The sequence below is a fragment of the Saimiri boliviensis genome, chromosome 19 (assembly GCF_048565385.1).
Source record: "Saimiri boliviensis isolate mSaiBol1 chromosome 19, mSaiBol1.pri, whole genome shotgun sequence".
Lineage (NCBI taxonomy): Eukaryota > Metazoa > Chordata > Mammalia > Primates > Cebidae > Saimiri > Saimiri boliviensis.
In genome coordinates, this window is record NC_133467.1 from 19,824,537 (window position 1) to 19,851,834 (window position 27,298).

The 27,298-nt window shown below is 38.4% G+C and overlaps 1 protein-coding gene across 5 annotated transcripts in view; it reads right to left on the reverse strand.

Annotated features, from left to right (window-relative positions):
• Positions 1 to 27,298, reverse strand: part of RABGAP1L (RAB GTPase activating protein 1 like) — a 709,048-nt gene that overhangs the window by 660,397 nt on the left and 21,353 nt on the right. Inside the window, exon 1 of one of the 5 annotated variants that reach the window (XM_074390014.1) lies at positions 13,621 to 16,508. The exons of the other annotated variants lie outside the window; for them this stretch is intronic. The gene's annotated coding sequence lies outside the window, so the exon portion shown is untranslated. Of the gene's footprint in view, positions 1 to 13,620; positions 16,509 to 27,298 lie in introns of those variants that run through there. 5 annotated transcript variants of the gene reach the window in all.

Here is a 27,298-nt window from a genome sequence, read left to right on the forward strand (position 1 = left end):
AATAAAAAATAACCATCAGAAACTACTATAAACACCTCTATGCACACAAACTAAAAAACCTAGAAGAGATGGATAAATTATTGGACACATATGTCCTCCCAAGACTGAACCAAGAAGAAATGGATTCCCCACAGAGACCAATAACAAGCTCCAAAACTGAATCAGTAATAAAAAGTCTATCAACAACAACAAAAAAATCCCAGGACCTGATGGATTCACAATTGAATTCTACCGTATCTACAGAGAAGAGCTAGTACCATTCCTCCAGAAACTATTCCAAAAAATTGAGGAGGAGGGACTCCTCCCCAACTCATTATATGAGGCCAGCATCATCCTGATAGAGACACAACAGTAAAAGAAAACTTCAGGCCAATATCCTTGATGAACATCAATGAAAAAATCCTCAACAAAATACTTGCAAACCAAATCCAGCAACACATCAAAAAGCTAATCCACCACAATCAAGCAGGCTTCATCTCCAGGATGCAAAGTTGGTTCAACATAAGCAAATCAGTAAATGTGAACTCATCACATAAACTGAATTAAATTCAAGAACAAATGAGTATCTCAACAGATGCAAAAAAGGACTTTATTAGTCTATTCTCACATCCCTATAAAGAACTACCTGAGACTGGGTAATTTATAAAGAAAGGTGGTCTCACTGGCTCACAGTTCCACAGGCTATACAGGAAGCATGGCTGGGAGGCCTCAGAAAACTTACAATCATGGCAGAAGGCGAAAAGGAAGCAAGCACATCTTACCATGGAGTAGCAGGAGAAAAAGAGAGCAAAGGTAGAAGTGCTACCCTTCCAGATCTCATGATCTTGTGAGAGCTCACTACCATGAGAATAGCAAGGGAGAAATCCACCCCCAAGATCAAATCACCTCCCTTCAGGTCCCTTCCTCAACACTGGGGATTACAATTCAATATAAGATTTGGATGGGGACACAGAGCTAAACCATATCAAGGCCTCTGATAAAATTCAACACTGTTTCATGTTATAAACTCTCAATCAGCTATGAACTAAAGGAATATACTTCAAGATAATAAGCCATCTATGACAAACTTACAGCCAACATTATACTGAGCAGTCAAAAGCCAGAAGCATTGCCTGTAAAAACGGGCACAAGACAAGGATGCCCTCTCTCACCACTCCTATTAAAAATAGTACTGGAAGTCCTAGCTAGAGCAATTAAGCAAGAGAAAGAAACAAAGAGCATCCAAACAGGAAGAGAGGAAGTCAAACTATCTCTGTTTGCAGACAACATGCTTCTATATCTAGAAAGTCCCAGTCTCAGCCCAAAGGCTCCTTCAGCTGATAACTTAACTTCAGCAAAGTTTCAAGATACAAAGTTAATGCACAGGCCAGGCACAGTGTCTCACACCTATAATCCCAGCACTTTGGGAGGCTGAGGTGGGCAGATCACTTAGGGTCAGGAGTTTGAGACCAGCCTGGCCAACAGAGTGAAACCCTGTCTTTACTGAAAATACAAAAATTAGCTGGGCATGATGGCATATGCCTGAAATCTCAGCTATTTTGGAGGCTGAGACACAAGAACCACTTGAACCTGGGAGGCAGAGGTTGCAGTGAGCCAAGATCATGCCACTGCACTCCAGTCTGGGCAACAGAGAGATACTCTTAAAAAATAAAAAATACAAATCAATGTACAAAAATCACTAGCATGCCTATACAACAACAGCTAAGCCAAGAGACAAGTCAGAAAGGTAATCCCAGTCAAAATTACCACAAAAAGGACAAAATATCTAGGAATACAAATAACCAGGAGGTAAAACATCTTTACACTGAGAATTACAAAACACTGCTCGAGGAAATCAGAGACAACACAAACAAATGGAAAAACATCCCATTCTCATGAATACAATGTCATTAAAATGGCCATAATGCCTAAAGCAATTTACAGATTCAATGCTATTCCTATCAAATGACAATTTTAAAACTATTTTAAAATTCATATGAAACCAAAAAAAGAACCCGAACAGCCAGGGAAATCCTAAGCAAAAAGAACAAAGCTGGAGGTACCACATTACCCAACTTCAAACTATACTGCAGAGCTACAGTAACCAAAACAGCATGATACTGGTACAAAAACAGGCACATAGACCAATGGAACAGAATAGACAACCAAGAAATAAGGCCACATACCTACAACCATCTGATCTTTGACAAAGCTGACAAAAACAAGCAATGAGGAAGACTCCCTATTCAATAAATGGTGCTGGGGTAACTGGCTACCCATATGCAGAACACTGAAGCTGGACCCCTTCCTTACACCAAATACAAAAATTACTCAAGATGGATTAAAGACTTAAATGTAAAACCCAAAACTGTAAAAATTCTGGAAGACAACCTAGGAAATACCATCCTGGACACAAGAACACCAATGATTTCATGACAAAGACATCAAAGCAATCATAATAAAGGGGAAAAAAAAGGACAAGTGGGATCTAATTAAACTCAAGAGCTTCTTGCGCAGCAAAAGAAACTATCAATAAACAATTTACAGAATGGGAGAAAATATTAGCAAAGTATGCATCTGACAAAGGCTATTATCCAGCATCTATAAGGAACTTTAACAAATTTACAAGAGAAAAACAAACATTAATCTCATTAAAAAGTGAGCAGAGGGCCAGGCAAGGTGGCTAATGCCTGTAATCCCAGCACTTTGGGAGGCTGAGGAGGGCGGATCATAAGGTCAGGAGATCAAGACACCGTGAAACCCCACCTCTACTAAAAATACAAAAAAATTAGCTGGGTGTGGTAGCACACGCCTGTGGTCCCAGCTACTTGGGAGGCTAAGGTAGAAGAATTGCTTGGACCCAGGAGGTGGAGGTCGCAGTGAGTGGAGACTGTGCCACTGCACTCCAGCCTAGGTGACAGAGTGAGACTTCATCTCAAAAAAAAAAAAAAAGTGAGCAAAGGACATGAATACATAGTTTTCAAAGAAGACATAACCATGGCCAACAACCACATGAAAAAAAGCTCAATATCACTGATAATTATAGAAATGCAAATTAAAACCACGTGATACTATCTCCTACCAGTCAGAGGCTATTATTACAAAGCCAAAGAGTAACAGATACTGGCAAAGTTGCAAGACAAAAGTAAACCCTTATATACAGTTCAGTGGGATTGTAAATTAGTTCAACCATTGCAGAAAGCAGTGTGGAGATTCCTCAAAGAGCTGAAAACAGAAGTACCATTCAACTCAGCAATCCTCTTATTGGGTATATACCCAAAGGAATACAAATCATTCTAACATAAAGACAAATGCACGTGAATGTTCACTGCAGCACTATTCATTTCAGCAAAGCCATAGAATCAACCTATGCCCATCAATGACAAACTGAATAAAGAAAATGTGGTACATACATGCCATGGAATACTACGCAGCCACAAAAAAGAATGACATCATGTCTTTCCAGAACATGAATGGAGCCATTATCCTTAACAAACTAACACAGGAACAGAAAACCAAATACCATACTTTCTCACTTATAAGTGGAAGCTAAATGATGAGAATTCATGGACACAAAGAGGAGAATAGTAGACACTGGGGTCTAGTTGAGGGTGGAAGGTGGGAAGAGGAAGAGGAGCAGAATAAATAGGCGTTGGGTACTAGGCTTAGTACCTGTGTGAAGGAGTAATCTGTATGACAAACCCCTATGACATGAGTTTACCTATATAATAATCCTGCACATGTACCTCTGAACCTAAAATAAAAGTTAAAAGAAAAAAACCTTCCGTTCTTTCCAACCCAATGTGTCCATGGAAAATGTATATCATCTCTATGAACACACTGGTTTCCTTATCTGAAAAAAAGTGGTTTGGCTAGTTTATCACCAAGATCTTTGAGCTCTAAAAGTTCTACATATCAATAATTAATTTTCAGAATATATCTGTATGTGAAGAAATATAAAATGGGAGATAGGATCCAAGATGGCCAAATAGGAACAGCTCTGGAGTGCAGTTCCCAGCGAAAACGCAGAGGGTCAGTGATCATTGCATTTCCAAACAAGTTTTTACTGACCACAGACCAGGAGATTCCTGGGCGGAAAAGTGTCACGAGTCTCCAGCACAGCTGTTTCAGCCGGTGCAGCAGGTCTCCACACAAAACTCACACCAATCTGGGCGGCTATTTCAACTGGCGCCTGAAATGCCTGGGAGACAAAGTTACCCATTCAACTGAAAAAAAGGGAGCTGAAACAGAGCCAGGTGATCTGGCTTGGCAGGTCCCACCCCCGCAAAGACCAGCAATCTGAAATGCTCTGGATTAAGAGTTTCACAGCAAGCACAGCTGGACCTGGGACCATCCAGCTTTGTGCGGGGAAGGGTGTCTGCCATTACTGAGGCAGTCTACCACTACCGAGGCATTCCACCACTACCGAGGCATTCCACCATTACTGAGGCAGTCTGCCATTACTGAGGCAGTTTTAACTATATCTCTATAAACAAAACTGCAAGGAATTTCACACAGCAGCGGGGCAGAGCCCATGGCAGCTCAGCAACACCTCTACTGGCAGACTGTCATTAGTCTATCTCCTCACTGGGCAGAGCAGCTCTGAAAGAAGGCAGCGGCACATCAGGAACTTATAAATAAAGCCCCTCCTTCCCAGGACAGAGCACCTGGGAAAAAAAGGCAGTTATGAGTTCCGCTGCAGCAGACTTAAACGTACCTGCCCAGCAGCTCTGAATGGAACAATGGAGCTCCCAGCACAGCACTTGAGCTCCTATAAGGGACAGACTGTCTCCTCAAGCAGCTCCCTGATCCCCATATATCCAAAGAGACACCTCATAAAAGAGAGCTCAGGCTGACATCTGGCAGGTATCCTTCTGGGACAAAGATAACAGAAGAAGAAACTGGCAGCAACCCTTACTGTTCTGCATCTGCCGCAGGTGATCCCCAGGCAAGCAGGGTCTGGAGTGGACCTTCAACAGTCCGACAGCAGAGAGGCCTGACTGTTGGAAGGAAAACTAAAAAACAGAAAGAAACAACTTCATTATCAACAAAAAGTACATCCACTCAGACACCCCATCTGAAAGTCACCAACTACAAAGACCACAGGTAGATAAATCCACAAAGACGGGAAGAATCCAGCACAAAAAGGATGAAAACACCCAGAACCAGAACACCTCTCCTCCTCCAAGGGGTGACAACTCCTCACTAGCAAGAGAACAAGGCTAGATGGAGAACTAGTCTGATGAATTGACAGAAGCAGGCTTCAGAAAGTGGGTAACAACAAACATGAGAATGCAAAGAAACTAAGAACCCAATGCAAAGAAACTAAGAACCTTGAAAAAAGGTTGGACAAAATGCTAACAAGAATAAACAGCTTAGAGAACAATATAAATGAATAGATGGAGCTGAAAAACACAACATGAGAACTTCGCAAAGCAAACACAAGTTTCGATAGCCAAATCAACCAAGCAGAAGAAAGGATATCAGAGATTGAAGATCAGCTCAATGAAATCAAACAAGAAAGCAAGATTAGATTAAAAAAAAAAAAAGAGTAAAAAGAAATGAACAAAGCCTTCAAGAAATAATGGGATTATGTGAAAAGACCTAATGTACATTTGATAGGTGTACCCGAATGTGACACAGAGAATGAATCCAAGCTGGAAAACACTCTTCAGGATATTATCCAGAAAAACTCCCCCAACCTGGCAAGGCAGGCCAACATTCAAGTCCAGGAAATACAGTGAACACCACAAAGAAATTCCTCAAGAAGAGCAAACCCAAGGCACATAATCATCAGATTCACCAGGGCTGAAATGAAGGAAAAAAATGCTAAGGGCAGACAGAGAGAAAAGTCCAGTTACCCACAAAGGGAAGCGCATCAGACTCACAGCAGACTTCTTGGAGAAACCCTACAAGACAGAACAGAGTGGGGGCCAATATTCAACATCCTTAAAGAAAAGAACTTTCAACCCAGAATTTGATATCCAGCCAAACTAAGCTTCATAAGCAAAGGAGAAATCAAATCCTTTAGGAACAAGAAATTGCGCAGAGATTTCATTACCACCAGGCCTGTCTTACAAGAGCTCCTGAAAGAAGCATTAAACATGGAAAGGAACAACAAATACCAGCCACTCCAAAAATGCACCGAATGGTAAAGAGCATTGACACAATAAAGAAACTGCATCAACTAATGGGCAAAACAACTAGCTAGCATCAAAATGTCAGGATCAAATTCATACATAACAGTATTAACCTTAAATGTAAATGTGCTAAATGCCCCAATGAAAAGACACAGACTGGGAAATTGGACAAAAAGTCAAAACCTGTCAGTGTGCTGTATCCAGGAAACCCATCATCTCATGTGCAAGGATACACATAGGCTCAAAATAAAGGGAAGGAGGAAGATTTACCAAGCAAATGGAGAGGAAAAAAAAGCAGGAGTTGCAATCCTAGTCTCTGATAAAATAGACTTTAAACGAACAAAGATCAAAAGAGACAAAGAAGGGCATTACATAATGGTAAAGGGATCAATGCAACAAGAAGAGCTAACGATCCTCAACATGTACACACCCAATACAGGAGCACCCAGATACATAAAGCCAAGTTCTTAACAACCTACAAAGAGACTTAGACTCCCACACAGTAATAGTGGGAGACTTTAACACTCCACTGTTAATGTAAGACAAATCAACGAGACAGAAAATTAAGGCTATCCAGGACTTGAACTCAGGTTGGACCAAGTAAACCTAACAGACATTTACAGAACTCTCCACCCTAAACCCACAGAATATACATTCTTCTCAGCACCACATCACACCTACTCCAAAACCGGCCACATAATTAGAAGTAAATCACTCCTCAGCAAATGCAAAGAATGGAAATCATAAAAGTCTCTCAGAACACAGTGCAATCAAATTAGAACTCAGGATTAAGAAACTCACTCAGAAATGCATAACTTCACTGAAAGTGAACAACTGGCTCTTGAATGTTAACTGGATAAACAATGAAATGAAGGCAGAAATAAAGATGTTCTTTGAAACCAACGAGAACAAAGACACAATGTACCAGAATCTCTGGGACACATTTAAAGCAGTGTCTTGAGGAAAATTTATAGCAATAAATGCCCACATGAGAAGGAAGCCAAAATAGACAAATGGGATCTAATTAAAGTCCAAAGCTTCTGCACAGCAAAAGAAACAATCATTAGTGCCAATCAACAACCAAAAGAATGGAAAAAAAATTTTTACAATCTACCCATCTGACAAAGGGTTAATATCCACAATCTACAAAGAACTAAAACAGATTTATAAGAAAAAAACAAACCCATTCAAAAGTGGGCAAAGGATATGAACAGACACTTTTCAAAAGAAGACATCTATGAGGCCAACAAACATACAAAAAAATGCTCATCATCACTGGTCATTAGAGAAATGCAAACCAAAATCACATTGAGATACTATTTCACACCAGTTAGAATGGTGATCATTAAAAAATCAGGAGACAACAGAAGCTGGAGAGGATGTGGAGAAATGGAACATTTTTACACTGTTGGGAGTGTAAATTCATGCAACCATTGTCGAAGACAGTGTGGCAATTCCTCAAGGACCTAGAAACAGAAATACCATTTGACCCAGCAATCCCATTACTTGGTATATACCCAAAGAATTATAAATTGTTCTATTATAAAGACATGCACATGTATGTTCATTGTGGCACTGTTTACAACAGCAAAGACCTGGAACCAACCCAAATGTCCATCAACAATAGCCTAGATTAAGAGAATTTGGCACATATACACCATGGAAATCATAAAGGAATGCACTATTAAGGAAACAACGAAAGAACAACTGATCTTTTAAAACAGAATGTTTTGGAATTGAAAATGTATGGGCCGGGCATCACACTTGTAATCCCAGCACTTTGGGAGGCTGCAGATCACTTGCCATCAGGAGTTCAAGACCAGCCTGGCCAACATGGTGAAATCCTGTCTCTACTAAAAATACAAAAATTAGCCAGATGTGGTGGTATACACCTGTAATACCAGCTGCTTGGGAGGCTGATGCAGAATTGTTTGAATCCAGGAGGCAGAGGTTGCCGTGAGCCGAGATCACACCACTGCACTCCAGCCTGGGTGACAGAGCAAGACCCTGTCTTAAAAAAAAAAGTGAATAAAACCGCCTCCACTAAAATATATGACTCAAGACCCTATTGGTCAAGTGGGTAAATTAACATAAAATTCAGGTCTGGTATGTCCATAATTTTCATATGCCATAATTTTAAATGTTTCTATTGAAGGCATTAAATTTTAAAATTTTCCTTGGTGATATGAACTTTTAAATATTACTTTACATCAGTTCCCTGGTACAGTGCAATACACCCTGTTGCTGATGAGAAAATCTTCATTTGATTACTACAAATGTTTTCATTTTGAAAGACTTATTTTCATGTAACCTCAAGAATCATCTTAAATCAAATAAATCAAAATACTAACCCAGAATCCAAAGAGCTTAAAAATTCACTTATTCTCAATTTACTCTCATTAAGTCAACTCCCTGAATTTAGGGATTATTTACTGTACATCTTTCTCACTCTAAAAGCCAAAAGTAATGCCACAAATCTGCAAAGTCATTGTGAGGCTGGTTTAGTAAAGCAAATAACTCCAAAATGAACTAGACAATAATGTATTTATTACCTCAAGAAACTCCTGATAGCCTTTCTCTGTATAAGCAAGATCTAAACCACATACACCATGGATTTGGACATTGGGATTATTACAGCATGAATATTTAAAAATCAAGAAAAGTAAAAGTTATTTACCAAGAACTATTCAATCACTGTTACAGTCTCCAAATATAATCAACTTAGAATAGTGTTAAGGCATAATAAGCATCTTTATTTCAAAAAAGGTTTCTAGCTGATCATGATACATATACCCAACTACTTTAAATATGCCATTTTAAAGAACTACGCTGTGTAATCTCCCTATCTAATTTAATTTATACAACATTCATACAACCAATAATTCTTTGGTCCATTTTCTGTAATAGGAACCATGGTTGACTCTGAAAAAACATTCATATAAAAGGGGGTGCAAGCTACACGCCCAGAACTCCAAGAATGTCTACATATTAAACACAACCACAACAGATTTTTTAAAAAACAAGAGATCAGATGTATTGTGCTGAGCTTAAGAAACAGAGAATCAAGGGCTGGGCGCAGTAGCTCACGACTGTAATCCCAACACTTTGGAAAGCCGAGGTGGGCGGATCACCTGAAGTCAGCAGTTCAAGACTAGCCTGACCAACATTGAGAAAAAAAGAAGAAAGAAAAGAAACAGGGAATCAAGCAGTGCCACAGAGGGGTTGTGAATGAGCAAAATTAAGGAAACAAATTATATGGTTTTCCAAGTATATTACGTGGAAACTTGGTGGCTCCTTTCACCAGAAGGATCTAAACACATCTTTCACTGACTATCATGAATATCAGACAGTGTATCACTTTGGAACTAAACCTACTTATTAGAGTTCAACCCCTTTGGGATATTGACAAGAGAGGCCATTAAAACCTAACTATTTTGACCTTGACAAACACACTTGAGTTTAATCCTGGCTCTACTATTTATGAGCCTTATGACCTTAGGTGAGTAAATCACTAAACCTCAACTTCATTAAGTTTAAAACAGGAAAAATAGTATCTAACATAGAGTTGTTGAGAAAGAATAAAGGATATAATTCACACGTAAAGCACTGAGCACAGTGCCTAGCACATTTTAAAAAGCTAAGTAAATATTAACGTTTATCACTTATTGTTCTCTTTTATGGTATTATGACTGCCAGATCAGTCATCCCTGCGGCTTCAAGAAATATCACCACCTTTCATTTTTCTTAAATCAAAAATTTAATATGACCCACATCTATCTTTGTTATAAAACATCTCAAATTCTACATTATGCTAAGACTAATACTAAGCTGGCAGAGACCTTCCACTATAAAAATGAGCAGAAAACAAACTTCACGTCCAAGAAAACACCATAATTCAAATTATGGCTACTAGCCTAATCAACGAATGCAAACTTCTGAAACAGATTTACTGTAAGATACAAGAAAACATGTTTGTAAAACTTCTAACTGATGTCCTCAGGAAAATCCAAGAGAAGATTACAAACAAGAAACTAGAGTAGAAAGTTATGATGAAGAAATCATCTAAGACAGGAGAAATTGCAGAGAAAACAAAACATGAAAACACGAACAGAACTGGCCAGCAGATTAGATACTTCAGTAACTAGAAAAAAAACTTTTTAAAGATTAAAAATTCAAAAACTTTTCCCAGAAAAAATAAAAGGATTAAGAAATATAAACACTGAGGAAAGAGAAATATGGAGATCATACCTGAAAGAAGCAATCTAAATAAAATAATTCCACAAGAAGAAAATAAAAAGAACTATAGTTAAGAATAATATCAAAACTTTTGGCGTTTTAGTCATGAAGTCCTTGCCCATGCCTATGTCCTGAATGGTTTTGCCTAGGTTTTCTTCTAGGGTTTTTATGGTGTTAGGTCTTATGCTTAAATCTGTAATCCATCCGGAGTTAATTTTTATATAAGGTGTAAGGAAGGGATCCAGTTTCAGCTTTCTGCATATGGCTAGCCAGTTTTCCCAACACTATTTACCAAATAGGGAATCCTTCCTCCATTGCTTATTTTTGTCAGGTTTGCCAAAGATTAGATGATTGTAGATGTGTGGCATTATTTCTAAAGCCTCTGCTCTGTTCCATTGGTCTATATCTCTGTTTTGGTACCAGTACCATGCTGTTTTGATTACTGACTGCAGCCTTGTAGTTTAGTTTGAAGTCTGGTAGCGTGATGTCTCTAGCTTTGCTTTTTATTTTATTTTATTTTATTTATTTATTTATTTTGCTTAGGATTGTGTTGGCTATGTGGGCTCTTTTTTGGTTCCATAGGAAGTTAAAGGTGGTTTTCTCCAATTCTGTGAAGAAAGTCAATGGTAGCTTGATGGGGATAGCACTGAATCTATAAATTACAAAAGCAATGGCAACAAAAGCCAAAATAGACAACTGGGATCTAATTAAAGAGCTTCTGCATAGCAAAAGAAACTATCATCAGAGTAAACCAGCAACCAACAGAATGGGGAAAATGTTTGCAATCTACCCATCTGACAAAAGGCTAATATCCAGAATCTAGAAAGAAATTAAACAAATTTACATGAAAAAACAACCCCATCATAAAGTGGGCAAAGGAAATGAACAGATGCTTCTCAAAAGAAGACATTTATGCAGCCAACAAACATGAAAAAAAGTTCATCATCACTGGTCATTAGAGAAATGCAAATCAAAGCCACATTGAGATACTATCTCACGCCAGTTAGAATGGTGATCATTAAAAAAATCAGGAGACAACAGATGCTGGAGAGGATGTGGAGAAATAGGAACACTTTTACACTGTTGGTGGGAGTATAAATTAGTTCAACCATTGTAGAAGACAGTGTGGCGATTCCTCAAGGATCTAGAACTAGAAATACCATTTGACCTAGCAATGCCACTACTGGGTATATACCCAAAGGATTATAAATCATTCTATTATAAAGACACAGGCACACATCTGTTTACTGTGGCACTGTTCACAATAGCAAAGACTTGGAACCAACCCAAATGCCCATCGATGATACAATGGATAAAGGAAATGTGGCACATATACACCATGTAATACTATGCAGCCATAAAAAAAGGATGAGTTCATGTCCTTTGCAGGGACATGGATGAAACTGGAAACCATCCTTCTCAGCAAATTGACACAAGAACAGAAAACTGAACACCACATGTTTTCACTCATAAGTGGGTGTTGAACAATGAGAACACATGGACACAGGGAGGGAACATCACCCACTGGGGCCTGTCAGGGGGTGGGGGGCTAGGGGAAGGATAGCAGGGGGTGGGGGGATAGGGGAATGATAGTATTAGGAGAAATACCTAAGATAGATGATGGGGTGATAGATCCAGCAAACCACTATGGCACATGAATACTGAGGTAACAACCCTATATATTCTGCACATGTACCCCAGAACTTAAAGTATAATTAAAAAAAAGAGAATAATACCAAAACTTATTATGATAATAAAAAGAATTCTTACAATGTACCAGGCGTTATTCTTAGCACTTTACATATAAATTTTTTTCATTCTATATTCAAGTAAGTCTATTATCTCCATTTTACATGAGTAAAGTAAGGCATAGAAAAACTAAGAACCCTGGCTGCGTGCAGTGGCTCACGCCTGTAATCCCAGCACAAAGGCAAGTGGATTACAAGGTCAGGAGTTCGAGACCAGCCTGGCCAGCATGGTGAAACCCCATCTCTACTAAAAATACAAAAAATTAGCCAGGCATGGTAGTGCATGCCTGTAATCCCAGCTACTCAGGAGGCTGAGGCAGAAGAACCACTTCAACCCAGGAGGTGGAGGTTGCAGTGAGCTGAGATCACACCACTGCACTCCAGCCTGGGCGATACAGTGAGACTCTGTCTCAAAAAGAAAAAAGATAAATTTAGAACCCTACCCAAAGTCACGAGTATCATAACAGGAACTGGAAATCAAGCAATCTGGCTCCTCAGTCTTAAACATATTACATCTCCTCAAAAAAATACTAGAAGGAAATTTTTCTAAACTGAAGAAAAATCTGAATCATAACATGTACAGAGTTTGAGTATATAGGAAAAAATTAATTAAAACATGCCAATATCTAAACATAGCCTAGAAAAAAACATTTTTTAATCCCTACAGAAAAACAAGAAGTCAAAAAAGATTATCTACAAAGAGGAAAAAACGGAGAAATAGATAGGAAGAGGCAAAGAGAATCAAGTTAATCTCAGACTCAACCCTTTCCTCTGGAAAACTAAAAGCCAGATTGTAACGGATCAACCCTTAAACTTGTTTAAACCTTCCCTCAGAAAAACATAAATATCAAAATCTGAGAATACCATACCTGCACATGTACATAATCAAGTCATATTTTTCTTAGCTACCTATGAATAGAATACAGACTCCCCTCACCCCTGAAATATAAATCAATCATCTTACTACAAGACATTTCTAAAAATTTTCTGAAATACATTTCTTAAGAAGATAGGAGATAATCAATACTATTTTTATTAAGCAAACCTGCCAGATAGAAAACATACTAATTCAGTAATTTTCTTTTAGACCAGCTGTATCTCATTACCCTCCTCCAAAGAGGAGTGATAGAAACCTATTTGTGATAAAATATCAATAAAACAGGTATGTAAGAATAACATTATGATATATACAGAACTTACAAAGAATACTACTAAATTTTACTGAAGCACATAAAACCTCCAACAGAGACGTATAATTTTTCGGGATAGCAGAACTCAGAAAACAAACCATAAAAATGGCTAGTCATATCAGTCTAACTTTAAGAAAATGAAGCAACTATGATGTATCAAAATTTCTAAAGATGATCTGAAAATAGAATGAAAATAATTAAATATTTGCCCAAAAGGTGCCAAATAATTTTTTCAAGTGCGTACCATGAATTCATTCATTCAAACACTAACTGGAAGTCTACTATGTACTTAACACTACAAGCAGAGAATTTAGAGATGAATCAAACCTGTGGGTTCCTCAGGCTCCTAATATCTACAACAATGGAGAGTGTCCCTGCAGCTTCTCAAATCACCATATACATCTTGTAGATTACTTGATCTCTTTAAAAATAAAGGAAAACAAAACTTTCAGCACTTCCAAACAATTCTTCCCAACTCCCCCAAAATAGTTTAGTTTCTTAAAGCAAACCAGTTGTCCTAGTTCCTGATCTTGACTACAAAATAAAAATGAGAATATCTCAAAACATAAGAAGTAAAGGAATAGTACTAGTCGCATGTGTTAAGTCCACAAATGAAAGTACCCATCTGACGGCATGGTGGTTGACGTCTATAATCCCAGCACTTTGGAAGGCCAAGGCAGGCAGATCACTTGAGCACAAGAGATCAAGACCAGCAACATGGCAAAACCCGTCTCTATAAAAAATACAAAATATTAGCCAGACGCAGTGGCATGCACCTATAGTCCCAGCTACTGGAGAGGCTGAGGTGGGAGGATCACCTGAGCCCCACGAGGTTGAGTCTGCAGAGAGCTATGATCACACCACTTGAATCACTGTACTCCTGACTGGGGAATAGAGGGAGACCCTGACTCAAAAAAAAAAAAAAAAAAAAAGTACCCATCTGGAGGAAGTTGCACAGATCTCCTTATTCTGAGTTCTTTAAGTTACATTGCAAGTCACAAAGCATGCAGCTTCTGCATAAACAAAATAAAAAAGAAAGTAAAGTCAACAAATGAGAACCACTCATTATTTTATTTGAGAAGTTTGTTTTCAATTTTCACCTACCAATTTAGTAAATAATAATGACATTCAAAATCTTATTTAGGGAAGAGCCCTTACAGTCTGATACTATTAAGAAAAACAAATATATATCCACCACTAAAATCAGTCTTACATGAACTCAAATACTCAAGGCTTTTACAGCTCCAATCAGCAAAATAGCAATTTTAAACTCTATACTTTATTGGTAGTTGACAATACAGGCAATACAGGTTCATGCCACCATCCCCCAGACAATACAGGCAATACAGGTTCATGCCACCATCCCCCAGTACCCAGCTAAATTTTTTTTTTGGGGGGGAGTGGGTAAAGACTGTTGCCCAGGCTGGTCCCAAACTCCTGGCCTCAAGCAATCTTCCTTTCTCAGTCTCCAAAGTGCAGCGATTACAGGATCTTCCCACACCCAGCAGGGACATTTTTTTTTTAATGGCCTTTAGCAAGTGAATAAGTGTGAAATTGTTTGCAAAATAATCATCACAGAAACCAGTCTTTAACTCTACAACTGAACTTCACATTTTAAAAAAATCACCAAATAACTTTCCTCAATAGTCAGAGCCCCTCTCAGCACCTTACAATTATTATTTATTTATTTACAAGGTTATTTAAGCAACTTGTGCATAATATGCTAAAGGGGTGTGTGTGTGTGTGTGTGTGTGTGTGTGTGTGTACTTTTTTTTTTTTTTAAGAGACACAGTCTCGCTCTATCGCCCAGGCTGGAGTGCACTGGCGCAATCTTGACTCACTGCAACTTCCACTTTCCAGGTTCTGGCAATTCTCCCGACTCAGCCTCCCAAATAGCTGGGACTACAGGCACACGCCACCACTTCCAGCTAATTTGTTTTATATATATATTTTAGTAGAGACAGGGTTTCACTGTGTTGTCCAGGCTGTACTCGAACTCCTGAGTTCAGGCAATCCACCTACCTTGGCCTCCCAAAGTGCTAGGATTACAGGCGTGAGCCACCGAAGCAGGCCAACACGGTAAATATTATTAGCCTTTCATAATAGCCCTATCACACAACTTCAGCAACACCTGTTATAATGGCAAATCAGTAGAAGACAAAAGTTTTTTTAAAAATGAAAGGATGAGGTCTCACAACTTGTCATAATCTTGTCAAAATATATCAAACTTCTGTAAGCCAAAAACATTTCAATTTGCTCTATCAAGGGAATGGTTAAACAGCTGGAGGCTTGATGCAGACAACTTAGGAAACAGCACATATTTAAATGGTTTTCTTCATACATATTTTTTAAACTATATCAGTAAATACTAACTGTTCCAAGAAAAGCGCCCAAATTCTCTCCTCTAAGAACATTATTTAGTACCAGAAACCCCAGCCCCTTATTACAACTTCTAGCATCAAACAGACTGAACACAACTAAACGTATGTTTTAGAATTACTTTATTCCATCGATAAAGGACTATCCCTGTTACAGATATTCAAATCATTGTTCTTTTTGTTTTTTTGTTTTTTTTAAGATGGGGTTTCACCATGTTGGTCAGGCTGGGCTTGAACTCCCAACCTTAGGTGATCCACCCACCTTGGCCTCCAAAGTGCTTGGATTACAGGCGTGAGCCACCACGCCCAGCCGCAGACATTCAAATCTTAATGAAGTACTTTAGGATCTCCATTAATGTATCTGAGTAAATAAATATACAGCAAAAGGCCAGTCAACAAATATTTACTGAACAATAATTATGTGCAAAGTATCCCATAGAAAGTTTAAGTCAGGTCAGTATATTCTGTATGTTTTCCTACACCCTAAAATAAATACTTTTTTTCCACAGTATCAACACATTGGCTCAAATAGAAATTATTGTTCCTATTTCAGTGTAGTAATCATTTAACTCTGTATATGTATATCAAAACATAATCTTGTACACCGTAAATATATACAATTTTAAAAGCTCCTATTTCAAAAGAAACAGATATTCACTAATGTACAGTTGACTCATACATTCCCTTCTCCAAAACACATGGAGAATATTTCTGACATTTTATTTTGACAAGAAAATCAAAACCTATACCTGACATTCTGTGTAATGTTCCTATATATGGTCAAGTCTTCCATAGAAGGGCATACCAGCATAAAGGCAATTTTAGCCTTTTGTTTTCCTGAAATGAGTAGGTCAAAGAAACAGTATTAGTTCAAGGAGACAGGCTTCCTTTACTTGACTGCGCCCAGTCAAGTTTTCTATTTTTAACAGAACAATTTAAGAATGTAACAGACTGAGCCGGGCGCGGCGGCTCAAGCCTGTAATCCCAGCACTTTGGGAGGCCGAGGCGGGTGGATCACGAGGTCGAGAGATCGAGACCATCCTGGTCAACACAGTGAAACCCCGTCTCTACTAAAAATGCAAAAAATTAGCTGGGCATGGTGGCACGTGCCTGTAATCCCAGCTACTCAGGAGGCTGAGGCAGGAGACTTGCCTGAACCCAGGAGGCGGAGGTTGCGGTGAGCCAAGATCGCGCCATTGCACTCCAGCCTGGGTAACAAGAGCGAAACTCCGTCTCAAAAAAAAATAAAAAATAAAAAAAGATTGTAACAGACTGGGCACAGTGGCTCACACCTGTAATCCCAACACTTTGGGAGGCTGAGGCAGGCAGATCACCTGAGGTCTGGAGTTTGAGACCAGCCTGATCAACGTGGAGAAACTCCGTCTCTACTAAAAATACAAAATTAGCCAGGCATGGTGGCACATGCCTGTAATCCCAGGTACTTGGGAGACTGAGGCAGAAGAACTGCTTGAACCCAGGAGGCAGAAGTTGCAGTGAGCCTAGATTGTGCCATTGCACTCCAACCTGGGCAACAAAAGCAAAACTCCATCTCAAAAAAAATAAAAATAAAAATCAGGCCAGGTGCAGTGGCTCACACCTGTAATCCCAGTACTTTGGGAGGGTGAGGCGGGCAGATCACCTGAGGTCAGGAGTTCGAGATCAGCCTGACGAACATGGAGAAACCCTGTCTCTATTAAAAACACAAGAATTAGCCGAGTGTGGTGACACATGCCTGTAATCCCAGATATTTGGAAGGCTGAGGCAGGAGAATTGCTTGAACCTAGGAGGCAAAGTTGCAGCAAGCCGAGATCATGCCATTGCACTCCAGCCTGGGCAACAAGAGCAAAACTCTGTCTCAAAAAATAATAATAAATAAAAAATTAAAAAATAGGCCAGGCACGGTGATTAAGCCTGTAATCCTAGCACTCTGGGAGGCCAAGGCAGGCGGATCATGAGGTCAGGAGTTCAAGACCAGCCTGGCCAACATGGTGAAACCCTGTCTCTACTAAAAATACAAAAATTAGCTGGACATGGTGGTGCACCTATAATCCCAGCTACTCAGGAGGCTGAGGCAGGAGATTCACTTCAAGCCGGGAGGCGGAAATTGCAGTGAGCCGAGGTCACCCCACTATACTCCAGCCTGGGTGACAGAGTAAGACTTGGTCTCAAAAAAATTTTTTTAATGAAAAACAAACTAATTAAAAGAATGTAACAACTATTACATACTACATGTTCAATGCGGCAGTTATAATTTTTAAAGATTTAAACATTCAAGGTTTGATTTGTTAAGAATAACTGTTAAGGATAACAGTTACCCTTTTATTACTACTATTTACTAAATGCCTACTATAAACCAAGAAGTACTGGCATTTTAGTTACCTTTATGTTCGCAATAATCACTATAACTAACTGTATTTCCACCTTACAAATGAAGGAATACTTTCAAAAATGTAATTTGTTTTATTTCATATAGCTAATTAAATACAGAGTCCAGATCTGAAGCAACCAAATCAATCTCACTTTGTAGTGGTCTGTCTCCTACAGCAACGGCAGCATTGTTAGGTGCCCATCTGAAGCCCAATGGTGATATGCCTGCCTAGTTTACAGCCCAAAGTGTTTATCTGAAGGAACTCTGGCAATGGCGGATCTCACTGCACTGAGAAGAAAAACCTATTCCTCTGTTCTCCTATTTTCATGTGGGGGCTTTCACTTCTTGCTAGGAGTGCAATATTACTGTAATTTTCAACATATTTTCCAACTCACCTTTACCATAATGAAGCTCAATACTTCATTTTGATCCACATTTGGCTTAATTTCTATTCTCCATTACGAACTCAGAGGCTAGGTGCGGTGGCTCACGCCTGTAATCCCAGCACTTGGGGAGGGCAAGGCAGGAGGATCACTTGAGGTCAGGAGTTCAAGATCAGCCTGGCCAACACGGTAAAACCCCATCTCCACTAAAAATACAAAAATCAGCAGGGCATGGTGGCCTGTGCCTGTAATCCCAGTTACTTGGGAGACTGAGGTACAAGAATCTCTTGAACCTGGTAGGCAGAGGCTGCAAGATTGCATCACTGCACTCCAGCCTGGGCGACAGAGTGAGACTCCATCTCAAAACAAACAAACAAACAAAAACAACTCAGAGAGGTAGATAAGTGACTTAATTAGACTTTTGAGCCTTCAACAGATGTGTTATGCAGTTACAGAAATAATCAAGGTTTGAGATCAAGTAGATATAGTTAATGAAACACACTAAAAACTCGAACTACAGGGATGAGTATTATCATTTACAAAATGAAACCACTAACATAAACGTTCTATGTTCAATTATAAAATTTCAGAGATAGTCTATTCTGGAACATACATTTACTTCAATCAGTAACATTTTTAGACCATTCAGTCTAATACTCTAACCACTTTGAAAAAAACTAAGTCAACACCACCTGCTTTTACCGCTGCACAGAAAGCAGACTCAACCTATCAGTGCAGTCAGTCCTACATTCTAATCTCAATTTTCAGTCTGGCTCATCTTTCCATTTATATATGTAGACAGACATCTTTCTAGACCTTTGCTTACTCTGATGACCTAAATCTGTACATTTCCCTGAGCACTGACTGTTCCTGAGTCAGCATGTCTCTATTATTCCAGGAATGTCTCAGCTTATGCCCCAAGCATCTTTGAGCATTATTCTCTATGCACTGGCTAATAAAAACCATCAAGCAGGCTGATTACAGTAAGCAAGCAGTTATAAGACCTGGGTTAAAGCCAAGAAGAAAGCAGCAGGAATGTGGGAGGAAAAGGCGGAAGCAGCTAACATTTAATTAGTAGCTACTGTATGGTCCCCTTCCAAAAAAAAGTATGGGTACACATCATTGGCCCAATTTATGAGGGCCAAATTAAGTAATTTTTCCCAAGGCTATACTACATATAAGAGGGAGGGAAAAAATGCAATGTTTCATGATCTAACTGACCAAACTTTTCTTCTCAAACTGATAACATACATGTTCAGGCATAAACTGAAACATATTGGGATATACTAAGAAAAAGAAAGTAAATGCTAAACCTGGTATGTCCTGTCAGCTCTCTTCATTCACCTGAGTTTCCAAAAATTAATAGACAAGCAGGAAATGATTTTTGTTTTTCTTTTTCTGATAGTAATTCAAATATTTCTATATTTATATTAACAATATGCAATGAAATACAAAATTCACACACATTCCTAAGATAAAACACAGAAATTAAGAAATTTTCAAGCTATTCTAAGGTGTATGCATACCTCATTTTATTGTGCTTCACTTTATCATGCTTTTTCATTATTATTCTATCTGTTATGGTGATCTGTAATCAGTGATCTTTGGTGTTACTATTCCAATAGTTTACGGGCGCCACAAACTGCACCTATCTACGACAGTGAATTTCACAGATAAAGGTTGTGCGTATTCTGACTGCTCCACCAACTAGCCATTCTTCCATGTCTCTCCCTCTCCTTGGGCCTCCCTATTCCTGAAACACAACAATATTGAAAATAGGCCAATTAATAATGCTACAATGGCTAAGTGTTCAAATGAAAGGAAGAGTTGCAAGTCTTTCACTTTAAATTATAACCTAGAAATGATTAAGATTACTGAGGAAAGCACCATGTTGAATGTGGAGACAGGCCAAAAGCTGGGCCTCTTATACAAGTTAGTGAAGTCTGAATGCAAAGGTAAAGTTCTTTTAAAAAATTAAAAGTGCTATTCCAGTGAACACACAAATGGTAATGAAGTAAAACAGCCTTCTTGCTGCTGAGTAGAAAGTTTTAGTAGTTTGGATAGAACATTAAACCACCAAACATTCATTGTCTTATGCCAAATCCCAATCCAGAGTTAGGCTCTAACTCAATTCTAAGCAAGGATGAAAAGGGTAAGGAAGCTACAGAAGAAAAGTTTGAAACTAGCAGACGCTGGCTCCTATCATTTATCTTGTTTTCTATTGCTTAAAAAAAAATAAAACCTGAAACTGGGTAATTTATAAAGAAAATTATTTCTTACAGTTATGGATACTGAGAAGCCCAAGACAAATGGCCAGCATCTGGTGAGGGCCTTCTTTCAGATGTACTCTGCAGAGTCCTGAGCAGAACAGGGAACCACATGGCAAAGAGGCTGAATGTGCTAGCTCATGTCTCCCTTCTTTTTTTTTTCTTGAGACAGAGTCTCATCCTGTCACCCAGCCCAGGACTACAGCTGAGACTACAGGCACATGCAACAATATCCAGCTAGTTATTTTTTCATTTTTGTAGAGGCACAATCTCACTTTGTTGCCCAGGCTGGTCTCAAACTCCTGGACTCAAGCAATCATCCCACCTCAGCCTCCCAAAGTACAGGGATTACAGGCATGAGCTACTGTGTCTAGCCCCTTTCTCTTCTTAAAAAGCAACGAGTCAGTCTCACTCCCATGATAATCCATTAACACATTAATCCATGAATGAATTCACGAGGGCTCTGCTTCTTGCTAGGAGTGCAATACTGTAATCTTCACCACATTTTCCAACTCACTTTTACCAGTAATGAAGCTCAATACTTTATTCTGATCCACATTTGGCTTACTATTTCTCTTCTCTGTTAACAACTCAGATGCTGGGTGTGGTGAGTCACCTCTGAGAAACCATACCTCTCAATATGCCACAATGGAAACAAAATTTCAACAGAAGTTTTAGAGGGGACAAATATTCAAACCATAAGCAAGGTTTAAAGAAAAGCCATCTCTGGCTCATGCCTGTAATCCCAGCACTTTGGGAAGCTGAGGTGGGCAGCTCACAAGGTCAGGAGTTTGAGACCAGCCTGACTAACATGGTGAAACCCCATCTCTACTAAAAATACAAAAATTAGGCTGGGCACAGTGGCTTACACTTGTAATCCCAGCACTTTGGGAGGCCAAGGCTGGGTGGATCACAAGGTCAGGAGTTCAAGACCAACCTGGCCAACACAGTGAAACCCCATCTCTACTAAAAATACAAAAATTAGCTGGATATGGTGGCAGGCACCTGTAATCCCAGTTACTTGGGAGGCTGAGGCAGGAGAATCGCTTGAACCCAGAAGGTGGAGGTTACAGTGAGCCGAGGTCGCACCACTACACTTTAGCCTGGGTGACAGAGCCAGATTCTGTCTCAATTTAAAAAAAAAAAAAAGAAAAACAAATTAGCCAGGTGTGGTGGTATGTGCCTGTAATCCCAGCTACTGGGGAGGCTGAGGAAGAAGAATCGCTTGAACCCAGGAAGCAGAGGTTTAGTGAGCCGAGACTGTGCCACTACACTCCAGCCTGTGCAACAGCGGGAGACGCTGTCTCAAAAAAAGAAAAGCCATTTCCATAACGTGTAAGTATAAAGTGAAGCAGTAAGTGCTGATATAGTAATAGAAGCTGCAGTAAGTTATCCAGAAGATCTGGCTAGGATAATTGATAATTATGGCTTCATTAAACAACAAACTTTCAATGTAAACAAACAATCTTCTACTGGAAAATATGCTAAGACTTTCATAGCTAGAGAGAAGTCAATGCCTGGCTTCAAAGCTTCGAAGGACAGGCTGAGTCTCGTTAGGGGCTAATGCAGCTGGTGACTAAGTTGAAGCCAATGCTCACATCCCATTCCAAAAATCATAGGGCCCTTAAAAATTATGCAAAATCTACTCTGCCTATGCTGTATAAATGGAACAACAAAGCCTAGATGACACCACATCTGTTTAGGGCATTGTTTACTGAGTATTTTAAGCCCATTGTTAAGACCCACTGCTCAGGAAAACAGATTTCTTTCAAATTATTATTGCTCATTTACAATGCACCTGGTCACTCAAGAGTTCTAATTGCAAGGTACAAAGATAAACAAGAAAAAGAGAAGACACAAAAGTGTTAAAAACCCTAATAATTAGATATATCTGGATTAACAAATCTGTAAACTTCCTGCAACTCTCCCAAAGAGTCAATCACTTCCTCTGCAGTGCTTATACAACACTTTACATAACTTATATTCCTACTCTAGCATTTATCCTATCACATTTACTTATATGTATCTCATCAATTACAATTATTTCCTCTAAGACAACAACCATGCTTTATTCATTTTTGTACTCCCAGAAAAGTATAAGAAACATAACCACCTGATAACACTTGTTTTATGAACAGGTTAAAATTATACACTTCAAAGATCAAAATAATTTCTATTAGAGAAATCATGATCTTCCTAAGATCATTTCAGCACAGAGAATTTTAAAAGATTTGTATTAAATTAGACAACCAATACAAATACCAAATCCAAATCCACTTAACAGTTAATGGAATTTGAAAGGCTGATTTCCTCACCCATAGTCAAGAAACCACAGTCCATAGACCTTATAGAAAGACTTAATGCACATATTTATTTAAATAAAGTATACCCTGCCACATCAGAGAATTTCTGGTCATGCAAAAACAAAAGTGGGATGAAAGAAGACAACCTTTACAAACGATGCCTTCCCTTTTGTTTATCCCAGCACACCTTATCAAGGCCAACAGATCTTAAGACAGAACAATCAGAATTATAGTATATTAGTTTAGCTTTAAGTACCTATGCTCCAGTTCTGTTTCTATACCTCAAGCCTATTTGGCTCTCCAGAGAGCAAGTATCATTATGCTATAGAGGGTAACAAAGAAAACTCTAATTTAGGCAAAAACAACTCTATAATTATTAATAATAGTGCCTATAACCTTCCTAGTTTTTCTAAGTTTCCCACAAGATGATCAGAAATCTCAAGATAGTGAATGAAAAATAAATAAATGACTGTTTTTAAAAAAATAAGCAACATTGACCCCATGTTTTAAAAGGGTCTTAATTATTCTAGTAACAAGAGTTGCATTATTTTCTCCAGTATCAGCAACTGAAAAAAATTTTAAATGTCCTATATTTCACTAAATGCATACTTGGATGTACACATTTCCATTTTAAAAGGTACCAAAGGCTATCAATGAGGTGACTAAATTGCATTTTACTAAGTAATGCCCCCACAGTGCCTCACACATTATATATAAATAATAAACATTTGATTAAGTGTACAAATATTTAAGCTTCTTATTATACAGCAGACACTGCTCTAAGCAAAGGCTATTATACTATGGTAAACCGCAACATATATGGCCCTTGCCTTCACAAAGCCTTCAATCTTGTAAAAAGAAAATCACCCTGTTCTCTTCCTTCACTCTACTTGCCACATTTGGCAAGAACAGGGTGATATTAGTGGGCTTGTGGGGAGGCTGGGGTTATCCTACTTTATATTGGAATACTATAGAATATTTACATAAGCCTCTTTAAGAATAGAACATTTGAGATGAGATCTCAAAACATCTGAGCAAGCCAAGGATTTAAAGAAATTATCATTCCAGGTTATGGGAACAGTAAGTGGAAAGGCCCTGAGGCAAGTTTCAGAAACTGAAAAGCCAGTAAATCTTGATCACAGAAAACCTGAGGATAAGTAGATTTCAAAGAAATTGGCAAAGAGCCATATAATGTACAGTCTCATACCACATTTAAGGATTTAAAGTTTTATTTTAAGTACACTGAAAAATCTACAATGAAGCATTTTAGGGGAGGTGTCTGAAAGAAAAACCAAAATACAAAAGGCCAGAAGGTCTTGGCCCAACATCAAAATCTTGGTAAATAAATGTATACATCAATTTCAAGTTAAAATAAAATGTTTTAAGTGTATGTATGTTGTTTTTATGATTCCTAACTTTAAACAACTTTTTCAATTAACTCATCATTTACTAGATATGATCACAATCTCTTCCTTTCCTTTTACATGTCCATACTAGCAGACGTAGAACTGAGTAGTCAAAGACCAAACATGGAGAATAAAAATACACAGATAATAACAAATTGGAAAATCAGCCTCTGAATAACTGAGCTGACTAGTTTTTCTACAGGTTGGCGTAAATGGGGAGCAGGGATCTATACAGAAGATACATAACATTCTGAACCACATACATTCTTTTTAAATCAAAGCACTGACTTTAATTGTTACATTTCTCACTAGAAAGCAGTTTAAAATAACATAACTGCTTGCCAAAACACTGCCAAATCACTCAGAATTAATGACTATGAGCTATAACTTTGTGAGATTATCCTTGCATCTTCACCATCCACCTGAAATTGAGCTATGTAGAGAATTTCCTTGGGAGTTTCTACTTGTAATATTCTATTTGGTAAACATCTTTCATCTTTATCAAAGTAAGTTTGAGCATAGTTCCCAAAAAGCACTAGAAATCAACATGAAACTCAGAATTAAAATAAAATTTTTAAGCAAATTTTAATTTTTAAAGTAAATGTCCAAATGATCCAGTAATCCGTGTGCAAAATTCTGTCCCAGGAAAATACTTGCCAGTATATGAAAGTACAATTACAAGGACACACATGTTAGCATTGCTTTCAAATAGAGTAGGGAAAGAAAGAAATCTAAACATCTAACAATAGATGTTAATTAAGTTATGTATTAAGCTGCCACAGAAAAACATCCAAAATATACTAAATCCATTATAAGCTCATTTTTAAAAAGGCATATGCTTATTAAACAATGTACAGGAAGAAGTAGAATTACACTTTTTACTTGTATTCTTGTTTGTTTGTTTGTTTGTTTGTTTTTGGGACAGAGTTTCACTCTTGTTAACCAGGCTGGAGTGCAATGGCACAATCTCGGCTCACTGCAACCTCTGCCTCCTGGGTTCAGGCAATTCTCCTGCCTCAGCCTCCTGAGTAGCTGGGATTACAGGCACGCGCCACCATGCCCAGCTAATTTTTTGTATTTTTAGTAGATATTCTTCTTTAAATGTGCTACAACTATCACATACTAACCAGCATTTTAAAATAAAGGAGAAAATTTCAAGAAATAATTATTTAAATGTATAATTTTATATTTCTTTAAACAAAACAAAAAAACATTTTAATTATAAATAAAACCTTCTAAAAGAAATAAAATTTAAAATTACCCTTCAGTGTACTTTAGCTCTAAAATTATCAAAGCAAGCTGCCTACACTTTTCTCCATCTCAGCTGGTATATTTACTTGCTTACTGAATGGTTCCTAACCAGTAGATTTTGAAGTTATTAACAGCAATCACTTTTGCACCAACCTAACAGATCTAAAAGATTATAAGGCATCTTAAGGTCTCCCCATATTCACAGATACTGTCATTAGAAACAAAAGGATAGCAGAGGTCACTGACAGATCCCTCCCAGGTTCCTCCTATCCCTAGAAACACACTTCAATGAAATCTATAACCCAAAGAGATCAAGAATTTTTGCCCTACAGAGCAAACAAGTTGAGCAGGGAAGGACTGCCACCACAACTGTACACCAACCTTGAGTGCCCTGTAGGAACACCTCCCACACCACTTATTTACTTCTTAAATAAAGTAGACATTGCTAGCATACACCTGCCAAAAGTAAAATCTAATTACCTTTGGCTACTACAAATTGAAGAAGTAAATAAAGAGACTAGATCTTAGTCTGGGAATATAAATTTCTAAATCCATAGTTTACAAGGGATTAACACTGCAGAGTTTCATGAAACTTCTCTATTTGCAGAGACTCTAAGCAAGAACAGCTGCCACAAGACTTCATTTTTTAATTTTATATGGAAGATCCCAAGCAAAGATCAATCTGCAAAGCACCAAGCTGTCTGGAATATTCTGAAAGTATTCTGGAGGTTAATTTCCTAAGCTTACAAGTGCTTTGTTTTCATTTTAATTTAGAAGAAAAATGGTGACATTTCATTTTGGACATTTTAAGTGAATTTAAATTTATGATGTATTTCATTCACTGCTAGTGGGGATGCAAAATAATACAGCTACTTTGGAAGATAGTCTGGCAGTTTCTTACAAAACTAAACAGTCCTACCATACGACCCCACAATTGCACTCCTTGGTATTTACTCAAATGAGTTGAAAACATGTCCACACAAAAACCTGCACATGGATATTTACAGCAGCTTTATTCATGACTAACAAAACTTGGAAGCAACCAAGATGTCCATCAGCAGATGAACAGACTGTGGTACATCCAGACAAAATGTCATTTTATTCCATGCTAAGAAGAAATGAGCTACGAAGCCAAGAAAACTCACAAAGGAGCAGTAAATGCATTTTACTAGGTAAAAGAAGCCAGTCTGAAAGGGCTGTATGCTGTACAGCTCCAACCACATTCTGGAAAAGGCAAAAGTATGGAAGCAAGACAAACTAGGGTCTGGGGGAAAGAAATAGGCTGAGCACAGGATTTTTAGACCAGTGAAACTATTCTATATGATACTAATAATGGTGGACATATGTCATTACATATTTGTCAAAACCACAGAATGTACAACATCAATAGTGAACCCTAATGTAAACTACAGACTTTAGGTGAAGAGATAATGTGTCAAGTAGGTTCATCAGTTCTTTTTTTTTTGAGACGGAGTTTCACTCTTGTTACCTAGGCTGGAGTGCAATGGCACGATCTCGGCTCACCGCAACCTCCACCTCCCGGGTTCAGGCAATTCTCCTGCCTCAGCCTCCTGAGTAGCTGGGATTACAGGCACGCGCCACCATGCCCCGCTAATTTTTTGTATTTTTAGTAGAGACGGGGTTTCACC